We start from the raw sequence: 18,418 nt of genomic DNA, 5'->3' as shown, positions 1-18,418 counted from the left end.
GTTGATGCTATGAGGAGGATCTGTTTTGATTGCATGCCCTTGCCACATTGTCACACACACTGTTGTACATTACCTGTAGCGAGGTGTGTGTTTGATTTGGAATTAAATGGAGATCAGATCAAAACAAATTTTCTTTGTTCAAGACAACTTTTTACTGGACAAAACACACTGAGGTAAGGGACTTATCAGTTCAGTTAGGTAGCGCAACGGTTTGAACGTGACATCAAGCAAATGTTTTAGCAGTCAGCTATATGTTAGCCCAGTTCTCTGGTGTATCTGTAGGCTAACGTGACAACAGGTAAACACTGTCATGTCTGTAACGTGTAACGTTAGTAAATCCTGGTTAGCTATGTCCTGCCAGTCATCTACCAATCAGAGCTAACGTAACCTCACTCTTCATTTTATTGATAGACTCTCAAGTTTGAACAGACCACTGCAAAATAACTGCTGACTGTGGGTTGGAATGAACATTATCACAAACAGTTTAGCCCCTGTCTTATAGTCTGATTAGCCTAATTAGCCTTTAGCTTGGGCTGTATTCCTCTCCTTTTTATCTTTCTTCTGCTCTTCTGTCCTTTTTTTGTCCGACAGTTAGGCTACTGTGTCCACCATCGCTACAAAATTAGTCACAGAAATCATTTTTAGCAGAGAAAAACACAGATCTCTGTGTTTTATCTTTTCTTGCTACTTGACTTGGTTAGCCTGCATGATGTCGTCATAGAGACCTAGACGTGCTGTAAATCAATCTGGTCCTGGACGACCCAAACTGGAAGCTAAGAAGTAGCAATTTAAAATAACCTGTAACCAGTAATATTGGTGCTGATAATCTTATTTTAAAGTGTGGATTACGATCAGGCATATATCTAGAAGGGAGACTTTTTCAAGATCACTTTCAAACTCCTCACAGCACCTTTAAATTATAAATCAACTTCTCCTGTTTCTGTTTTTGAATATTTTGTGAGCATCAATTTTGATTTAGTTTAAATATCCTGGTGTGGTCTTTAACACAAATTCACTATTCAAATCACGTTATAAAATCATTAATATCATTCAATTCAACATTTATATTCCCATTTTATCAGACCTCTCCTCACCTCCAAAACACTGATAAACATTTTCTTTTCCCTCAAAAATGATCATTTCTGCTTCTGCAACACAACAAACATAGAAGTGACTCAGGCTATAAACTAAAAACTGCAACTTCTGGTTTCATGTGGACTCTGCACCCTGAATAAGACAGAACTCATACAGAGCTAATGCAACGGATCACTGAAGACTTTTCCGACATGAACATTTCTATGATCCATATGCTGAGTAATGGATTGTAGGACTTTGTATAGGATTTGGTTGCATTACTAAGCTGCAACCAAATCCCAGCTTTATATACAAAACTGCTTATAATAATGACAAGAAGTGCACTGTTGGCTTGAGAACAATGAAGCACGATTCATTTTGGAGGGTACAAAGAGTCCTGAGTGTGCTTATCGTAGGTGTAGTGCATGCCCGGCTAAAAGAGGAAGTTTGCTCACATTTAAATGTCACATCAGGGGTTTTACCCACCTTAATGTGAACACTTAGAGCCAGTTTGAACTCCTGGAAGCAGCTCTACCTGATATATTTCATGCACACATTAAGGATAAGAGTTAGCCGAAGAGAAGCCCAAGGAGCATTTTAATGTAAATGCAGATTTTTGTGTAGGCAAACAAAAAAGGACAACGGGAAAATAAAATCAAGAACTACACATAGAGAGGGAAAAGAGGGAGAGAAAGAAAGGAGTGTGAAGGAGGATAGACAGCAGTCTCTGTGAACCTGCATAGACAAGCTCAGTCAGGCTGCTTTGCTGAGAGAGAGCAGAGAAAGCCGGGATGTTTTGACAGCTCAGAGCCATCACAGCAGCAGCAGGCAGGCTCTGTGTGTGCATGTGTGTGTGTGTGGGTGCAGGTGTTTGTGTGTCTGTGCACGTACTGTATGTGCGAGCCGGTCTGCATGCACACAAAAGACTAAAGGCAGAGACAGACAGTGACGTTTCTTCTGATTTCAGAGACAAAGAGGGAAAAAAAAGTCTAGCACAGAGGCTGGATGAAGGACAAGTGGAGAAGCACGGGAGACCGAATCTGTGTGGTGTTTGTAAATGTTGGTACACAAATTGAAATGAGGCATCAGGTCCCAGCATGCACCGTCCAGGTCACAGCACGTAAACCCTCCTTGTGTGTTTCCTTATTAGCCATATTATAGTGTTATCCCTCTTATTGTTGCAGACAGAGAAGGCTCACATACTCTTCATCAGCCCCGCCCTGCTTCACCTTCACACAGCTCCATACAGACGCACAGGGAGCTGCCCTAAACAAACTCCTGCAGCTGCCACTGAGCAGCCGAGGAGCAGCTCGGGGTGAGGAGTCACTGCTCAGAGGCACCTTGTCTTTCCTCTATGTGAAGGAGGGCAGACTAACTCACCTCTCCTGCACTTTCCTAACCAGTCTGGGATTTGCACCATTGACCCTCTACTCCTGCTACTTTTCGGTTGATGCCTTCAGGCTTCTCTCGCTGGTAGCAGCTGTCTATAATCGACTGCTTGTGTGTGTCTGTCTTGTGCTGAAAGTGTTGGTGACCCTGAAGTTTTGGAAAGAGCAGATTTTGGACATTCGAAATCCACCAGAAAAGGAAAATGATGACTGAGAAAGTAGAAGCCGTTCCCGTAGATTTTTTTTCACGTTGTGGCTGGAAAAAATCTGCAAGTGCTAAAAGGATAAAATGTGTTGACATTAGCAAAAAGTTACCTGCTACAGAAATAGCAACATTAGCATTGAACTGGAGAGAAATTACAAATGATAACCCAGTACTAACTCCACTTAGCTCTGTTAATTAGATTGCTGATTGGTGCTTAGCTGTAAAAAATGGTCTTTTAGAGCATTTTTACAAAGAACAGTAAAAAAGAAAAAAAAAGTATAAAAGAGATCAAACTAGCAGGGTAGCTTAGCAAAAAAAAATAGCATCCAGTCAAAACTCAGTTCATCTGTTGTCCTTGCCCTTTAATATGAGAACGTGAAAATAAAAACATAAGGGCCATATTTTTAAAGGTAAAACGTCATAAATTACAATTAACAAGATATCATTAGAAAACAGCAATTGTTTGCATTAAGCTAGCTTATGCTTATGCCTCTTATGCTATGTTTACATTGCAAATAAAAGTGACCAAAATTGGATTTTTTTTTTTCATTCAAATGTGACCCACATCTGCTTTGTTTCTGACAGTGTGAATAGCTCAAGTAAAACTGAATTGGAAAACTTTGAGTTAGATTCAGGCCGTTTTACATAAATACATTTTTTTAGGAAAGCCAGGTGCATTTAATGTGACTTTGATGTAATTCCGGAGGGATTTATGTCACAGTTTTGCACCTCCAAAAAAAAAAAGAAGGCAGGAGTCACACAAAATCAAAACAAACATGACGCTCTTCCTCCTTTTAAACATAACCCCCTCACAAACTTGCTGTTGCCAGCATACCACATACATGGTTTTTAACATAAGGCGGTAAATAAGACTACTGGCTGGCCCTATTTTCGTTTCCGTTTTGTGTGTGACATCATTAAAGTCTGACTGTGCATGCAGTTCACTTTAGGAGCTAGAGCTGATCACATCCAAGTCCACAGATGGGCCACATTTAAAAATGTATGTGTTTGCAAGGTAATTTTAAACACCTGCATGATAGAACCAAACGTGCCATATTGCACTGTTACTAGTGTTTTTGAAATGGTCTCACCTACATACTGTTTCCTGTTCATGACCTATAGAGAAAAATGAGGTTATTAGCAACAAAGAGTTCAGCAGTAAAGAGTAGGTTTGTTATTCATAGTTCTACAGTTTAGCAGATGCTTTTGTCCAAAGCGATGTACAGCACATGTTTGTTGTGTTTGTGGTTGATTTTGAAGCAGGATTAGCTAATAGGTGTACAGTTTCTATTAAAGTAATGTTTTCAAAAGATAAACTTTACAAAGCAGGACTTGGCTCGGTTAAACTATCAAATTGACGATGAACAGGATTTAGAATTTGTGACGTCCTGTGAATTCCTCAGACATTTTGTGGGACATCAGAGCATAGATCATGATATTGGGGCTGTGATAGATACCGTAAAGTCTGTTTTTGTCTGATAGGCTTTTGTAGGCTAATTAACTGTGATAAGTCAGAGTTTACAAAGTGCTGTTGTTGAAGTTGATCATTTTTTTAATCTTCAAGCCAACAAATTCGCTCATCACTTTGCATCCAGTGAAAAAGAGATCAATAATAAAAAAATATGCTCCACATCTTTACTACAGTCTTCATTCCTATAGATGGGGTCACCAGAATCAACACATCATGAAAGTTACTCATTGTGTCTTTAATTTGCAGTATGGCACTGTATGTCATTATTCTTCCCTTTTCCTTTACACAACTTGAAGCCTCAAACATATAAGAAATACGTTAGAATTTGAGCTTAGAACCGTGAGCATAACATATTCAGAAATATTAATTACAGCAGATTAAGCTGAAGTAAGGTCAGTTTATTCATTCTGGACCCTTCTGTAACAGCGTACAGTACAGTGCTCTGTGCAGTAGACGGTGAAACTACACGATGAATCTGTTTTGTACAGGACACTGAGTTTTCCTCTGACAGTCTGTCTCATACGTTCTCATTGTTTCTCCTGCCTGCTTTCCAGACAGCCAGAGCACATGAGCAAATAGGCAGAGTGAGTGTTTTCTGTTTGACAAGTGTGTGTGCTGTGTGTGTGCAGGCGTGTGTGTGTGTGCATGTGTGTGTGTGTCAGAGAGATGATGGTTGTCATTTTAAGAGGTATACTGATAGGAGGATTGTGGGAGTGGGTGTGTGCATGCTTGCATGTGTGTTAACAATGTCCCCTCATGTCCCCCTGTGTCAGAGCCCGGCTAAATCAAGTCAACCATGCTGTGTTCGTGTTCAAGTGTGTGTGCGTGCGTGTGTGTGTGTGTGTGTTAGAGTGTGTGTATGTGTGTGTGTCAGGCCAGATCAATATGAACTAATCAATAGGAGAAGACAGCTAGAAGGACCTTGGGGACGGCAGACACACACCTGGTGTGCTCACACACACACACACACACACACACACCCCTCTTTGTATTCCGTCCTCAGTTTCTCTCTTTATCTCACTCCACCTCCCATGTCTCTTTCTCCATCCTCTCACTCTCTTTATTTCTTCTCTTCTTAACATCTCTTTCTCATGCAAACACACTTATTTTTCCAATCTTCTTCTTTCTCCATAATCTGTCTGTAACTCACTGCCTTATTTTCCAGCTCTTGCTTTTCTCTGAACCTAAAACCAAGCCTGTATTATCGTCTCGATTTGTGAAAGCTTGCTGCATAGTAGACTAAGTTCCCCGTTTCGGTCTTTTTGTTATATCAGCGATACAATGAGGCCCTCTCTGACTTTCCAACCGCAGCTCAATATTAGACACACGCTGCGCTCAGGTAGCAAACAAACCAGGCGCTGCAGGTTTTTTCAAGTCCTATCACATCTGTCGGAGCAGCAAAGGAAAGGTGAGGTCTGTGCCACTCCTCGTGAGAGAAGTTCAGCTGGCAGACTTCTGAAAGCAGCCACGTGCTGAAGTCAGGGTGAGACATACAGCAGAAATCATAACACATGTATGGCAGCAAAAAAGGAATAATTAATATCATTTGAAAACAAGCTGAGTTTATGTGTTTTTAAGCTTCTTCTTCTTCTTTTAGAGCAAAGATATCATTTTTCTTTAGAAGTTTTATGGATCTTTGAATCTTTTATCAAATGGTACAATATGTGCTGTATTATACACAACTTAAAAGAAGTGGCATCTTTCTATGTGAGAAGTGTTTCTTAAAGAGTCTCTTTCTGCTGAATCATCAAGAAGTTTGGCTCACAGATCTTTTTCTATAATCGGACATTGAAAACATCTTTAAAGGGGCGATAAGTCTTTGGATTTACTGGCCATAAACAGGCATTCGTATAAGTTTCAGTTGTCTTTAAAACCAGCTAAAAACTGTTTGCACATACATAAGAGAACATTAATGATAAAAAATGTCAATGCAATATTTCATAAAAAGAGGTATTCTCTAACATTAAATTTAATTGTATGTCTCATTATATACTTAACCCCTTAGTAAGGTACCAAAATGTTATTTTAGCCCAGGTGTGGCCAACCTGTGGCTCGCGAGCTGCACGTGGCTCTTTGCCTTTTGGTGTGCGGCTCTTTGATCCATTCATAAAAAAATATATAGATATTGTTATAAGTAGTGGTGTGCTGATCAATCTAAACAATTGATATATTGATGCCAATGTTGGGATCAGTATTGATCAATACTTGGGTGATGAAACTGATACTTAAGTTTCAGTTTCTCCTCTCTACATGTGCTCCTCTCAATCACTCAAATGCTTATAGTTATCTAGATAGATAGATAGATAGATAGATAGATAGATAGATAGATAGATAGATAGATAGATAGATAGATAGATAGATAGATAGATAGATAGATAGTCAGAAATATAATGTTTTTTATGTTATGTCATTTTGTTTATGTGTGAGAGGAAGTGTGCTTGTTAAACCATGTATGTGATGTGGCTCTTTGTGGTACCACGGTAATTTTTGTGGCTCTTGGTCTCTGACTGGTTGTGACTAAAGATATGAAAGGTGCATTATTGAAACATCAGGTGCTTTTGGAGTTAAGTTCCCAGATCTACTCTTGCAGGAACTAAATGGTTCCTGTGGCCTTTTGTTGTCTGTGTTTCCACCAAGGCCTGAAGTCCCATGAAGATTATGCAAATCAGGCAAGTAATATTGACAAAATAAGAGTAATTGCACTGCCCTCTCAGACCAGTAGAGGGCAGAAAGGCAACGAAAGAGGCCTTTCAATGAAGATGACACTATTGAAGGCGCAAACATGCTGACGTCATTATGTACAACGCTGTTGTTAGCCTGTTAGCATGGAGGAGATCTAGCCTGTGCTTCTTTTGATCGATGACTTTTAGCTGTATGTTCCTTCTCAAACAGCTTCAGATCATCATTAAATACTTATCTGATGAAGAATTTGACATCTATAAAAAACCGAAGTAGGATAAATTCCCAAAGACTTCTTCCATGCTCCTACAGCTGTTGTAAAGTGGCTATCCTGAAACGTTCAGCTCTTCAGGTTACAGGGTCACTCTTTAAACGGTAACACTAGGAGCTGACAGAGACACATTCACATCAGGTTCAAGGAAAGTCATTGTTGGGGAGTTATTAAAGCAAGCCAATCACAGCTGGGGGTCATCTTATTCTGGATGGGGGAAGGGGGCATAAAAACTGTGCATGCTCTATCAATTAGAAATGTTCAGCTTGCAGGCCCTGCTCCCTATAGTTCCTGGTACTCCGGAAAGTATCATCCACCCCAGACAGAGTTGTTTCAAGGGGTAATTCAGTTGGCCTTAAACTAAACTTAGACCATAGTTCCTGTGGTCAAATAGTTCTTTAAAAAGTCCCTAGTTCTTGGGGATTGAAAAGCACCTTTAGTGTTGTGTGTTGTAGTGTGCAGTAACATGTTACACTGCTGCATTACACAGCAGTTGTTGGTTTAAAGGGGATGTGAAAAGAGCGCCAGCTTTTCTGTTTTTCAGATTAAGAGTAAAAAGTTTCTGTTGCCAAAGCTGCATCTGCAACTTTTTCCCCAGAGGTCTCACCAAAGACTACTAAACAGAGAGATACTTTTAATCCCAGCATAAATTATTCAATAGATAGTAGTCAGTGAGTAATTAGCTTTTCAGTTTTTCTGTGGGGTTGATACATTTTTAGCCCTCTACTGCTCCAAGACATTCACCTCTTCTGGAAAATCTGAAAAAAGTCAAGCAACAAAACAGGATTGTTGCAGTCTATGAATGTCTCTCCTGCTATACTTTTAGTAACCCTTAACATTTAATTAAGTACGAGCATTCTTTAAACTTATTTTTACATATTAGTAAATGTAGCTGAAGCCAAACCATGAATTCCCAGCCTGGTTATCAGCAGGCACACTGCAGCTCTGTGGGACGCTCTGGGTCTGAGGCACTTTCAGTTCAATTCACTCAACATGCAAATTGAAACTGTAATTCATTTACAGGGAGATAAGAGCAGCGCTCGGTCTCAATAATGCTTTTATAGATTGAATATTAAATAACTGTTTTGATGGGGATTTTCTTCTGCTTTGAATGTCCACTTCCCTCTTAATTGGATTGAACTGGAAGTATCCCAACTTTTACTGCAGATAGTTGGTGCCTCCATTTTTCTATAGTGCATTAATACTCATAGTTTCTCCATATTTTCTCCTGTCATAGAAATAACTTTTTAAACAAGTATATTTCTATATACTATATCTGTAAGGCTGTCAGACTTCCAGATTTAAAGCAGACATGTAAAATCTGCTTCAACAGAAAACTGCTTTAAGAGATATTGATGATGGAAGTCAATATAAATCATATATAGCAAGAGCTCCATAAAGTTTGTGTTTTGTCCCTCTCATTTTGAGTGATATACCTGAAGCACATGCCTCTTCTTTTACAGCATAAGAAGTAAAAAGTTAGCCGCTTTACCACTGAGACACTGTGATGTAAATTACTCAAAGGGTAAGGGCAAGGATTACCAAAGATTTAAACTGGTAATCTATGGGTCTTTGTTAATATTTTTATTTGTTTATTTGAACAGGCTAAAAACATAACAAAACAAAGCAAAAACAGAAGAGAGATAAATAGGATTTACAATGTTCAAAACAGAAAAAAAAACAATTAAAGAAACAACTTTACTAACATAGATCTGGATACCTTGTTCACCTGAAACTTTTCTAGCCTACCCCTTTGTCTCTGCATTTTTAAAATCTAATCTGTTACAGCATGTGTAGAAACCCGAACCACAAATATGAAGTTTCTAAGGAACATGAGGAAATACACAAATAAACAGTGCAAACAACATATTAAGATGTTTGGATAATAACAGATTTGTCAACAAAAAAGCAGCTTGATTGGTTGGGCCCATAGCCTGCAAAAAAAAATGGACGTCCACCTGCTAGGTTAAAAAATCCGGCTTCCCAGCCATTCCAGATGGGCTGTGGTCAAACTTTGAAGAATGAATGTTTCTCATATCCAATTGTTGTGGTGATTTGATGATAACATTTATTCAAGTCCTCTTTTTTTCTGAAAGTTTGGTTTTCATGAATTATACAAGGTTACAAACAGGGCTTTACGTAACGTTTAACGATGATTGAGAGCTGCCGTTCTCGTGTACTTTTCTCGGGGGTTGTGAAATATGTCGGGGGTACAGTCAAGAAGTGATTAGACTCTTCAGAAAAAAAAAAAAAAAATTGTCACACAGCTTGGCTCAGATTCAACAACATTGGTCAAACTAATCATTTAAAATACAAATTGAATATTTTTTCTTCAAACATATTTTCTTTATCCTTGACAGTTCTTATCATGCTTATTTTTATGCAAGTGTTTCTTTCTGAAAGAAGTTTTGATTGGTATTTGAAGTGAAAAAAAAGGGGATGTGACCTCATGACTGGCGGCTCTGTTAACATTCTTTGCTAGACTAGCAGGGTAGAGAACAGTACAAACACAAGAGCCTTGAGCTTTCCTCAACTATGAATGTCTGCCTCAGACCAAACAAAGGTCTGGTTTGTGGAATTCAACAACTTGACATTGAATGTGTGTCTATGTTTCGTCTGAAGAGGTTAGATTTCAATCCCAGCTGGTGCTGCTTCACCACCAAGCTTCAAGTCATCCTTTAGCTCTGACATCAGCGCAAAATGTCAGCCCCCATGAAAGTGGTTTTGTCCTCACTTTTTTTACACCAGGACACTGAAGCATGCTGTTCATATTTACATACAGACAAAGATCCAAACATTTTAAAGCTTGATGTTTTTAACTTCACACAGTTTGCTTCCACATATTTTCCACACCCTCCTTGAAAAAATGCTTCTTGTTAGCGTTAAAGAATCTTTGTTCCGTTTCACAGCGCTTCCTGTCAAACATTTGATAACACCAAACTCCACCGCCTGCTTCGGTTTTCTGTCTTCCTCCTCTGCCCATTTCCCCTGTTTGAGAAAAGCAGGACAAACCTTAAACAGAGTAAAGAAAAGGGAAAAAGTTTCTCTACACTGATGCTTGAATGACAGGCTGAACTGACAGGCAGGTACGCAGGGCCTGGCAGAGATGTGAAGACACAGCTGTCTACGTACATGCATTATGCACATAGACTTTCAATCACATGTGCACAGAGACAGGAAGCACACACCAGCGCAGTACACCTCCCACGCTACCAAAACACTATCTCACCTGACAAATTAGAAAGAGTGTGAGGCTGCCGGAGTTTGACATTGCAGGAATCTGTCACATTTCTGTCAGGGCTTCACGTGGTTTCACATCGAGACAAAGAAATCCAAAATGAACCCACATGTCATCCCTCTCCCTCCCTCTCTGTCCGTCCTCTCTGCCGTCTCCCTCCTCTGGGTACTGTCGAACGAAGCAGGAATATGGAGCAGAAGTCAACATCACATGCTGCATAATTCTCAGTCTCCCATTATAATTGCTGAGGCTTTTATAAAAGATTCAGCATCATCGTCCATGGTTTGATTGTGAATGAAGTGAGCTCTTATGGTTTTAAATCAAAGATTTAAGATGTTGTTTTTCATATATTCCGCTGGATATGCCATGCATACAGCAAAACTGCCTCAAATGGCTGATGCTAGCTGTTGAAAATGCAGTGATGCTTTGACTAACACAGCTCATGCTCACAGGAAACATACTAAAAACAGAATCTATGGCATTTTTTAGGAGGTAATGCATTTGCAGAGTATAATCTCCAGTGCTAGCACAGCTCTGATAACAGAGTGAGACATAGTGAACGATTTAATTTATGCATTTGTTGCCTAATGAGCAAAAGGCCTACAGCAGTGAGTGACCTGATAACAGTATGTGATAAATTAATAAGCAGTTGAACACCCGGAGGAGCTATTGAGTGATGGGCTTTCTTGTCTAGATGCTGTAAAGTATGCCAATGAAAAATAAAATAATAACAATTTCTCTAAATAATCCACACTGCCATCCTCTATGTGATAAACATTCAATACTTCTATTTTCACAATTCTCTTCTTCTCTGGATTATAGTTCTGTAAATATATCTGATTTTGATTGTTGTCATGAAATTATCCGAATAAACATATACACGATTGTGTTTTTAGCATGGCTAGCTGAGCTAAAGCTAACAATGTGTCCTACTAGAGCAAGGCAATCCAGGATGTGCACCTTTAGAATTATTTAACATTGCAAGCTAACTGTGAGTTAAAACCAAATACTTACATTTAGAAGTGTAGCTGGTAGCAATTTTAGGGCCCTTCATTTCTCTGTTAATTGCCACTTGAGGGGATGCTCAAACTAATCCTTTGTCACCTAGGAAAAGTACGAAGTGTTGGTAAGCTGTCTTCAAAGAAGACTTCAAAATGGGACACTGTTGTGAACCCCTTCAAATCTGCCCTTCAGTGGGTGCAGACCATGAATTGGCACATAGCCAATGTCAAATAAAAAGAAAGAAAAGTAAAAGGTAATTTAAGGTCAGGATATAGCTACATTACCATTAACATGCTACCTGGCTAACATAAAGCTAATCATCTTGAACCTTGTAGCTTAAAGCAGAGGTATTCTGCTTCCCCATATTTTTAACATGGCTATGCTTGGTTGTGCCCACAAGGTCCACACAGCTCCACGAATGACGTCCTTCAAGCAGCCCCACCCCTTCGCGCAGTCCTTATCATGCAGAACATTTCTGTGGTGAGCACATCTGCAAATTTCTGACTGCCAGACGAAATGTTGGACCATAGACTGTGTATAGAATGGACAGTGTGGCTCCGCCTTTTACCATTGTACGGTTTTGAAGCCAAAATACCCCGTCACAGGCGCAGCCATTGGTAGCAGTTGTGCAGCCAGAGTCTGCGCAGTAAAGACTGTGAGGGATTCTGGGAAAATCTGAGTGAAGCTGGGTGACAAAAATAATAATCATTTTTTTCATTTGAGAGTCTAATCACTTCTTGACTCTACCTCCCGACATGTTTTACAATTCCCCCCAGAAATACACAAGAACAGCAGCTGTCAATCATCGTTAAACTTGACGTAAAGCCTTGTTTTTAACCTCTTATTATTGATGAAAATGAAACTTTTCATTAAAAAAAAGGACTTGAATACAAGGCAGCCAAATGCTATCTTCAAATCACCACAACAATCGGATGTGGGAAACATCTCTATAAGGTGTATCAATTTTTTTAAGTTTGACCACAGCCCATCTGGAATGACTAGAAAGCTGGATTTTTTTTTACCTATACTGCAGCCAGCCACCAGGGGGAGCAGTTTTTGTGGCAACCTCATTTCGAGGCGAGCAAGCAGATGTCCTTTTTTTTTACAGTCTTTGTGGTGGACAAGCTTCTTGTGTACGCAGGATAAAAACACTAGCTTTCATATGATTCATCACACAGAGATCACAGTTCTGTGTGATAAACAGCTGCAAGCATAACATTTCAGCCACGCTCGACAGAGAAGAGGAATCGGCTAAAAAAAATGTTGTAAACGCTGTGAACAAATGAAAAGCTTCTTTTACTCTTGTTTAGTACTGTGGTAGACAGGCATTTGCGTTACATCGCCCCCTGCAGTTTGGGAATATGTTGTAAACTATAAAAGCCACACATGTTCTCTAATGCTGATTCTGCACGTCTCATTTCTGTGCGTCACGTCCATGCAAGGACCATGATTTAGCCATCATAAAGTTACAATCCTTGCATACCAAATGTGTGCAGATTTTTGAAACTCTTCATCTTCATATGTTGTAGAAATCTTTGAATTTGTCTGTAAACTGATCGACACACTGTTAAAAAAATAAATAGCATCAGATCATCAAAAGACTTGCTAAAATAATGGGAGGGAAGGGTAGAGGAAAGGGCCTCAAACACAGAAGCTTGCCCATAGCTCTGCCCCAAACATGCCTCCATAGTGCTGGCCAATCAGGAGGAAGGGGGTTTGAGGAGCAGAGAGCTTAAAAGAGATGGCTGCAGACACCAGTGAGACACAAATTGGGTTTTTTTTTTTTTAAAGCTGTATCATGTAAAACTACTACGGGGGAAGCAGAAGAACCGTGTGAAGCCTAGAAATTCGCCCCTCTTTCATGTTTTGTGTTTCAGTGTTGAGCATTTATGCAGCATGTTAGATGGCATTAGCATGTAGCTTGTAGCAGCCTCACAAACCAAACTATAACACAGCAAGAAAGTCCCCATCAAACAGATCAGCGGTGTTACATGTTTAAAAAAAAAGGGCTGAAACCATAACATCATATCCAGCCTGGGCTGCTCTTGTGGAAAAAAGAGCCGTCTGTAATCCATCAACAGAGATATCATCAATAATGAATCATTCAGAGGTGAAAATATGTCACTGCTCATTGTTTTTCCCACAAAGCCAAAGACTGGAATTGAGATTCTGTCCCTCGTCTGAATTCTTACCTTAGTAGAAAAGCAGCTCATTACTTTGTGAGGAATGTGCAGCCGAGGTGTGTGTGTGTGTGTGTGTGTGTGTGTGTGTGTGTGTGTGTGTGTGTGTGTGTGTGTGTGTGTGTGTGTGTGTGTGTGTGCACATGCTTGACGTCCAACTGAAAATAATTAGCTGGTCTGTTGGACAGAAAAGTCTGAGAGAGGCTTGAGCAGAAGTTTTGCATAAACTTTTGATGTGTGTGTTTGTGTGTGAGTGTGTGTGTGTATGAAGGGTTATGCCAACCATTGTTGAATTTTAGGCAGATTTCTGTAGTTTGTAAAGGTTTCGATGTGTGTGCTTGTGTGTGGGTATGTGTGTGTTTGTGTGCCCAGACGGTATTTTAACATGGCTAGCTGACTTCTAGCAGCCCACAGTTAAACAGTGACTCACAGATTCCTCTCTCCTTCTCCCTCTTTACCCTCTCCTTTTTCTCATCTGTTCCACCCTCAACCCTCAAACCTTTCTCTCCTTTTTTAAACCCTTTTTCATTTTCTTTCTCCGCCTTAACACCCCTTCTTTTTCTCTGTTGTGCTCTGTTTCTCCAGGTTGTGCGCTGACGATAGCAGACTTTTAGGACAGAGGTGTTTCTCCTCTGCTCCTGCCCCCTCTCCTTCTCCTGACCGTACTAGGCCTCACATCCAGTAAGTTCCCATTTCAAGTCACCGCATCAGACTGTTTTCTCATCTTAAGTGCTGTAAAAAAAATGCTACCCTTAGTGGTTCATTTAAATGTCTTATTTGAAATCTTTGTGTCCTTCAAAAAATGTCCTTCAAAACAGCCCAAGTTGTCCCAGTAACTTCTCTTCATTGATAGGTCAATGAAAGCCAAAATGAAGTGATTGCTGCAATTTAAATTCCCCTGCTTTACTATCAGGAAACACACACACACCAACACGTGCACAAAGAAGGTCGTTTCAGCATCAGAGGCGCCCAAATCAAAAGCAACGCCAAATGTTCTTGACTGGAGCTGCTGATAGAGGAAAAAAAAAAGAAGTTTTCTGACACAACACTCACCCACACATACACAGAGCCCCCCGAGGGCCCCTGGGACTTCAAAGAGCCGTCTACTGTACCTCAGCGACACCTCAACGCCAGGTGCTGCAGAGGGGAGGAAGGAGGGAAGAAATGGAAATGGTGAGGAGGAGGGCGAAGGAGACAAGGAGCGGGAGATGAGGAGGAAGAAGACTGAGTTGAATACTAGATAAGAGAAGGAGGAGGGAAAAGTGGGAAGAGGACAACAGAGCTTAAAAATCAGTAACAGAAATAGAAGAGGAAGAAAAGATTAGGACGGAAGCCAACCAGCAGACAGACAGAGACCTAAAACAGAGACAGACAGACAGACAGACAGAAAGAGACAGACAGAGCAGACAAGAAGTCGCAGCCAAAGACAGAGACATGTGGGGGAGGGCAGTAACGCTCTGCTGCTAATACCCCTGCTGCTTTGTTGTAAAGAACCCCAGTTCCCCTTTTAAATGTTGAACTATCCCTTTAATGATAGCAGTAAAACACACTCTTTCTTACACACACACACATATACACACACACTACTCTTCCTCTCAGCCTGACAGGAAATGTGGTTCAGAGCACAACTCACAGAGTCACAGTTCAACTTTTACAACTCACAGGCCAAAAGCACAAACTGACTCACACGGCAAACTTCACTTGAAAAAGAAACGTTTATAGAACAAGACGCTTTCCTTTCCCAGTGACCTATATGACAAAGGAATCTGTCTCTTTGTCTAATTTAAGGAAGCTTTTCTGAATCCGCTTGTTTTTGGAAGCTGTCAGTCACTCAGACAGACAGGATGTGTAGGTTTGAAGAGTGAATCACACAGAGATATATTCTTAACATAAAGCCGTTTGGTGCGCGCTTTGATCCCCGCTGCCTTACAGTGCAAAGAGCGCGCTCATTTTAGCATGGCTGCCACAGAGAAAATGCTTTGAGTTAAGTCTGGGAAAATGAACCCCAAAATCTGGCAGTGTTGGCGGCTTGCTCAGTCTGGTGAGGAGTTCATTGACACGTGGAAGTGGGCCAAGCAGGGGTTTTACAGAGGCAGCTTTTAGTCCCACTCTCAGCGTGTTGACTTCTCTTTTGTAGCGTTTTACAGCAACATAATATCAGAAAACTTGGTGTGTGAGTGCGTGGGGTTTGTGACAATTTTGTGGATTTTTTCTCTTTTAAACAAGAAGCTTTAATACAGACCTGTCCATAGTATTGCATCACACTTTTGCTATAATCAATCTTCATTATCCTGCAGGCCAAGACCAGTTCAGTACTTAGCTCAGTTGATCCATTTAGACACTGAAAGAAGAAGACTATACTGACTGACATCTGTATGGTACATATGAAGCTACAGGTTGACTAAAAGTAGCATTAAGATTGGAACATATGGAAACTGCTAGCTTTAAAGCTTGCACATTAGCATATTATAGCATATGACAGGCTAAGTTCACTTAGATGATTTTGTACACGTCTACAAAGATTTTCTGCTGCAGTCAAACTTCAATTCATCCTTGCTTCTTGCAGAAATTTTGCAAAAGGGGATAAAAAACCTGGGCAAAGTAGCCCTTTACTGTGTGTTTTCCACCTATATTTCTTGTATTTCTTCAGCTATCCTATCAAGAAAAGGCAAAAATGACAAAAAATAACTTGAAAATCTGGTAAAACTTTCATGAATGTTGTGCGTCTGTGAATAAAGCTTTTATTGCACTGAGTTTCAAATTCAGCTTTCTCTTGGCTGAGTTTTGACATTACTAAATCGTATGACACAACCAAAGGACATCCCAGTTATGAAAACAGATTAAAAAAAAAAAGAAAAAAAAAGAAAGAAACATGGTGAAGACTGAGTTTGTGTAGTTTTGTTTTTTGACGGGGTGAGGCTAGCTTTTCCCTATTTGTTCGTTTAAATGCTAAAATAAACTAACCTCCTATGCCGTATGCTGTACGAGTCATCTCATCCAACATGAGCCACCTCTCCTCCAAAATACCACTTCATTTTTATTTAAAACGGTCAAAATGTTCTTGTCAGTGATAATCCTTATCATATAGATGTAAAACTCCCAGTAAAGTTTTTTGTGGCTGTAGCTTGTCTCACTTGCACAATGAGGAAAACAGTTTTGTGAAGTAGAGGAAAGGGAAGCATGTAAGAGTAAATTACAATAATATCTGAGCCTGCATGCTAAAATCAGCTCAAGAGTGTAGATTTAAAAAAATAATAATAATGTGCTCTGCAGTTATATCTTCTTGGAAATAATCTTCTTGTGCAACGTAAACCTTGGTAACACCTTTGTTTAGTCCGTAGTTCTTTTCATACCAAGCGTACAGTGCATACAATAGAGCACTATATTATGCTGTGTAACTATATAATGCTGAGCACTCCAAAGCTCAATTCACACTCTGCTCCCTCTGTTCAAAATGCAAATTAAGTCTCCAACTTATAACAATAAGAGTGAACTTGTATTCCCCTCACAGGTTGTTTGAAAAAAAGTAGAAAGAAAGAGCTGCGGCTTCACAGGTGGCCTGCGAACAGCGGAAGAGAACAGTGAGGAAAGGTGACCTGATGTAAAAACCTGGCAACACTCTGCGCTGCTCAAGTGTCCTTGAGCAAAACAGCAAAATCCCTGATAGCTGCAGCAGTGGGTTCCCTGAGCGTGACCTTTGACCTCCCTGAGGACGGCTGCGGGGACAATGAGAGATTTTCCCTGTGGGGATTAATAAAGTATCACATTATCATTTGAATGCAGCTGAGTGTATCGCTGTGAGGCTGCAGACCTCTCAGTCAGAAACGCGTGATATGACCCTGTCACAGTGCGTCTCCTGTATGTGTTCGGAAAAGTCCTAAATGTCATATGATAAAGAAACAATCAGATCAGATTTACAGAAATCTTCGTCTGTTTCTTTCGTTGTTCGAAGTAGAATCATCTTTTAGTTAGAGCCAAAAGAAAAATTTGCAAAATCCCTGAGAAATTGTTGCTTCAAGCTTAAATGTAGCTTCTGTTTGTTCTGTTGTTTCCAGCTGGATTTTTAAGAAGCATGAAATGTAACATCTCAGTGCGCTTTTGTTTTAGTTTTCTTGCGCAAGACCAAAAATCAGCTCAAGAAACTGAAGAAACAGCAAACACAAACGCTCCCTCTCGCTGTCCCTGTGGTCAACAATCCCTCCACTGGCCTTTATCCCTGAAATCCCCATGGACGGAGAGTCAGGAGAGGGAGAATGCTTAAATGGTTTGAATGATGGTGTGGAATGCTAAAAAGTGTGTGTGTGTGTGTGTGTGTGTGTGGCTGCAAGGGGGAGCAAGAAGGGGTGAGGGAGTTGTTGAGGGGGGTCTCCTGCCTGGTCTAGGATCTGGTATGCGTGACTGAACAAGAGGAGAAAAAGAGGAAAAGAAGAAAAAAAAATCCCCCACCAAAACCTGCCTTCCTAACTTCTAAAGACAGACAATGGCTACTGACTGGTCTGGCAACCCTCTGTGTGTGTGTGTGTGTGTGTGTGTGTGTGTGTGTGTGTGTGTGTGTGTGGTGTCACTTCACACACAGGACACGTCCTGATGGAAAGCAGAGAGAGGGAAATCTACTTGAAGCAACTTTAGATCTCATTACCCCGCACAGATGCAGCGCTGCCACATGTGGAATAAAAACCCTGCAGAAAAAAAAAAACTAAACGTTTCAACTCTCACCTTTGAGACTCAAACTGCTCCACCAGTTGCACCTTCTCCTCTGTCGTATTTTGAGGACGCAAAAACAGACCGTGATTAAAAAAGTCAGCAGGCTAGAACAGCTTCCTGTAATAAACGCCCTGGTGATAATTAATTACACAGACACTGCAGCCAAATCAAGACGGCAAGCATCCATTTTGATTCTCCTCGTAAAT

At 40.3% G+C, this 18,418-nt stretch overlaps 1 protein-coding gene across 3 annotated transcripts in view; it reads left to right on the top strand.

Annotated features, from left to right (window-relative positions):
- Positions 1 to 18,418, top strand: part of wnt5b (wingless-type MMTV integration site family, member 5b) — a 104,714-nt gene that overhangs the window by 49,922 nt on the left and 36,374 nt on the right. For all 3 annotated transcript variants that reach the window (XM_074698140.1, XM_074698139.1, XM_074698141.1), the window contains one exon: positions 14,094 to 14,189. The gene's annotated coding sequence lies outside the window, so the exon portion shown is untranslated. The remainder of the gene's footprint in view (positions 1 to 14,093; positions 14,190 to 18,418) is intronic.

This window comes from Halichoeres trimaculatus, unplaced genomic scaffold (genome assembly GCF_033239565.1).
Source record: "Halichoeres trimaculatus isolate MK-OKI-2021-1 unplaced genomic scaffold, fHalTri1.1 fHalTri1_scaffold_21, whole genome shotgun sequence".
Lineage (NCBI taxonomy): Eukaryota > Metazoa > Chordata > Actinopteri > Labriformes > Labridae > Halichoeres > Halichoeres trimaculatus.
Note: the sequence above shows the minus strand (reverse complement) of the source record. Positions and strands in the feature narration are given on the sequence as shown.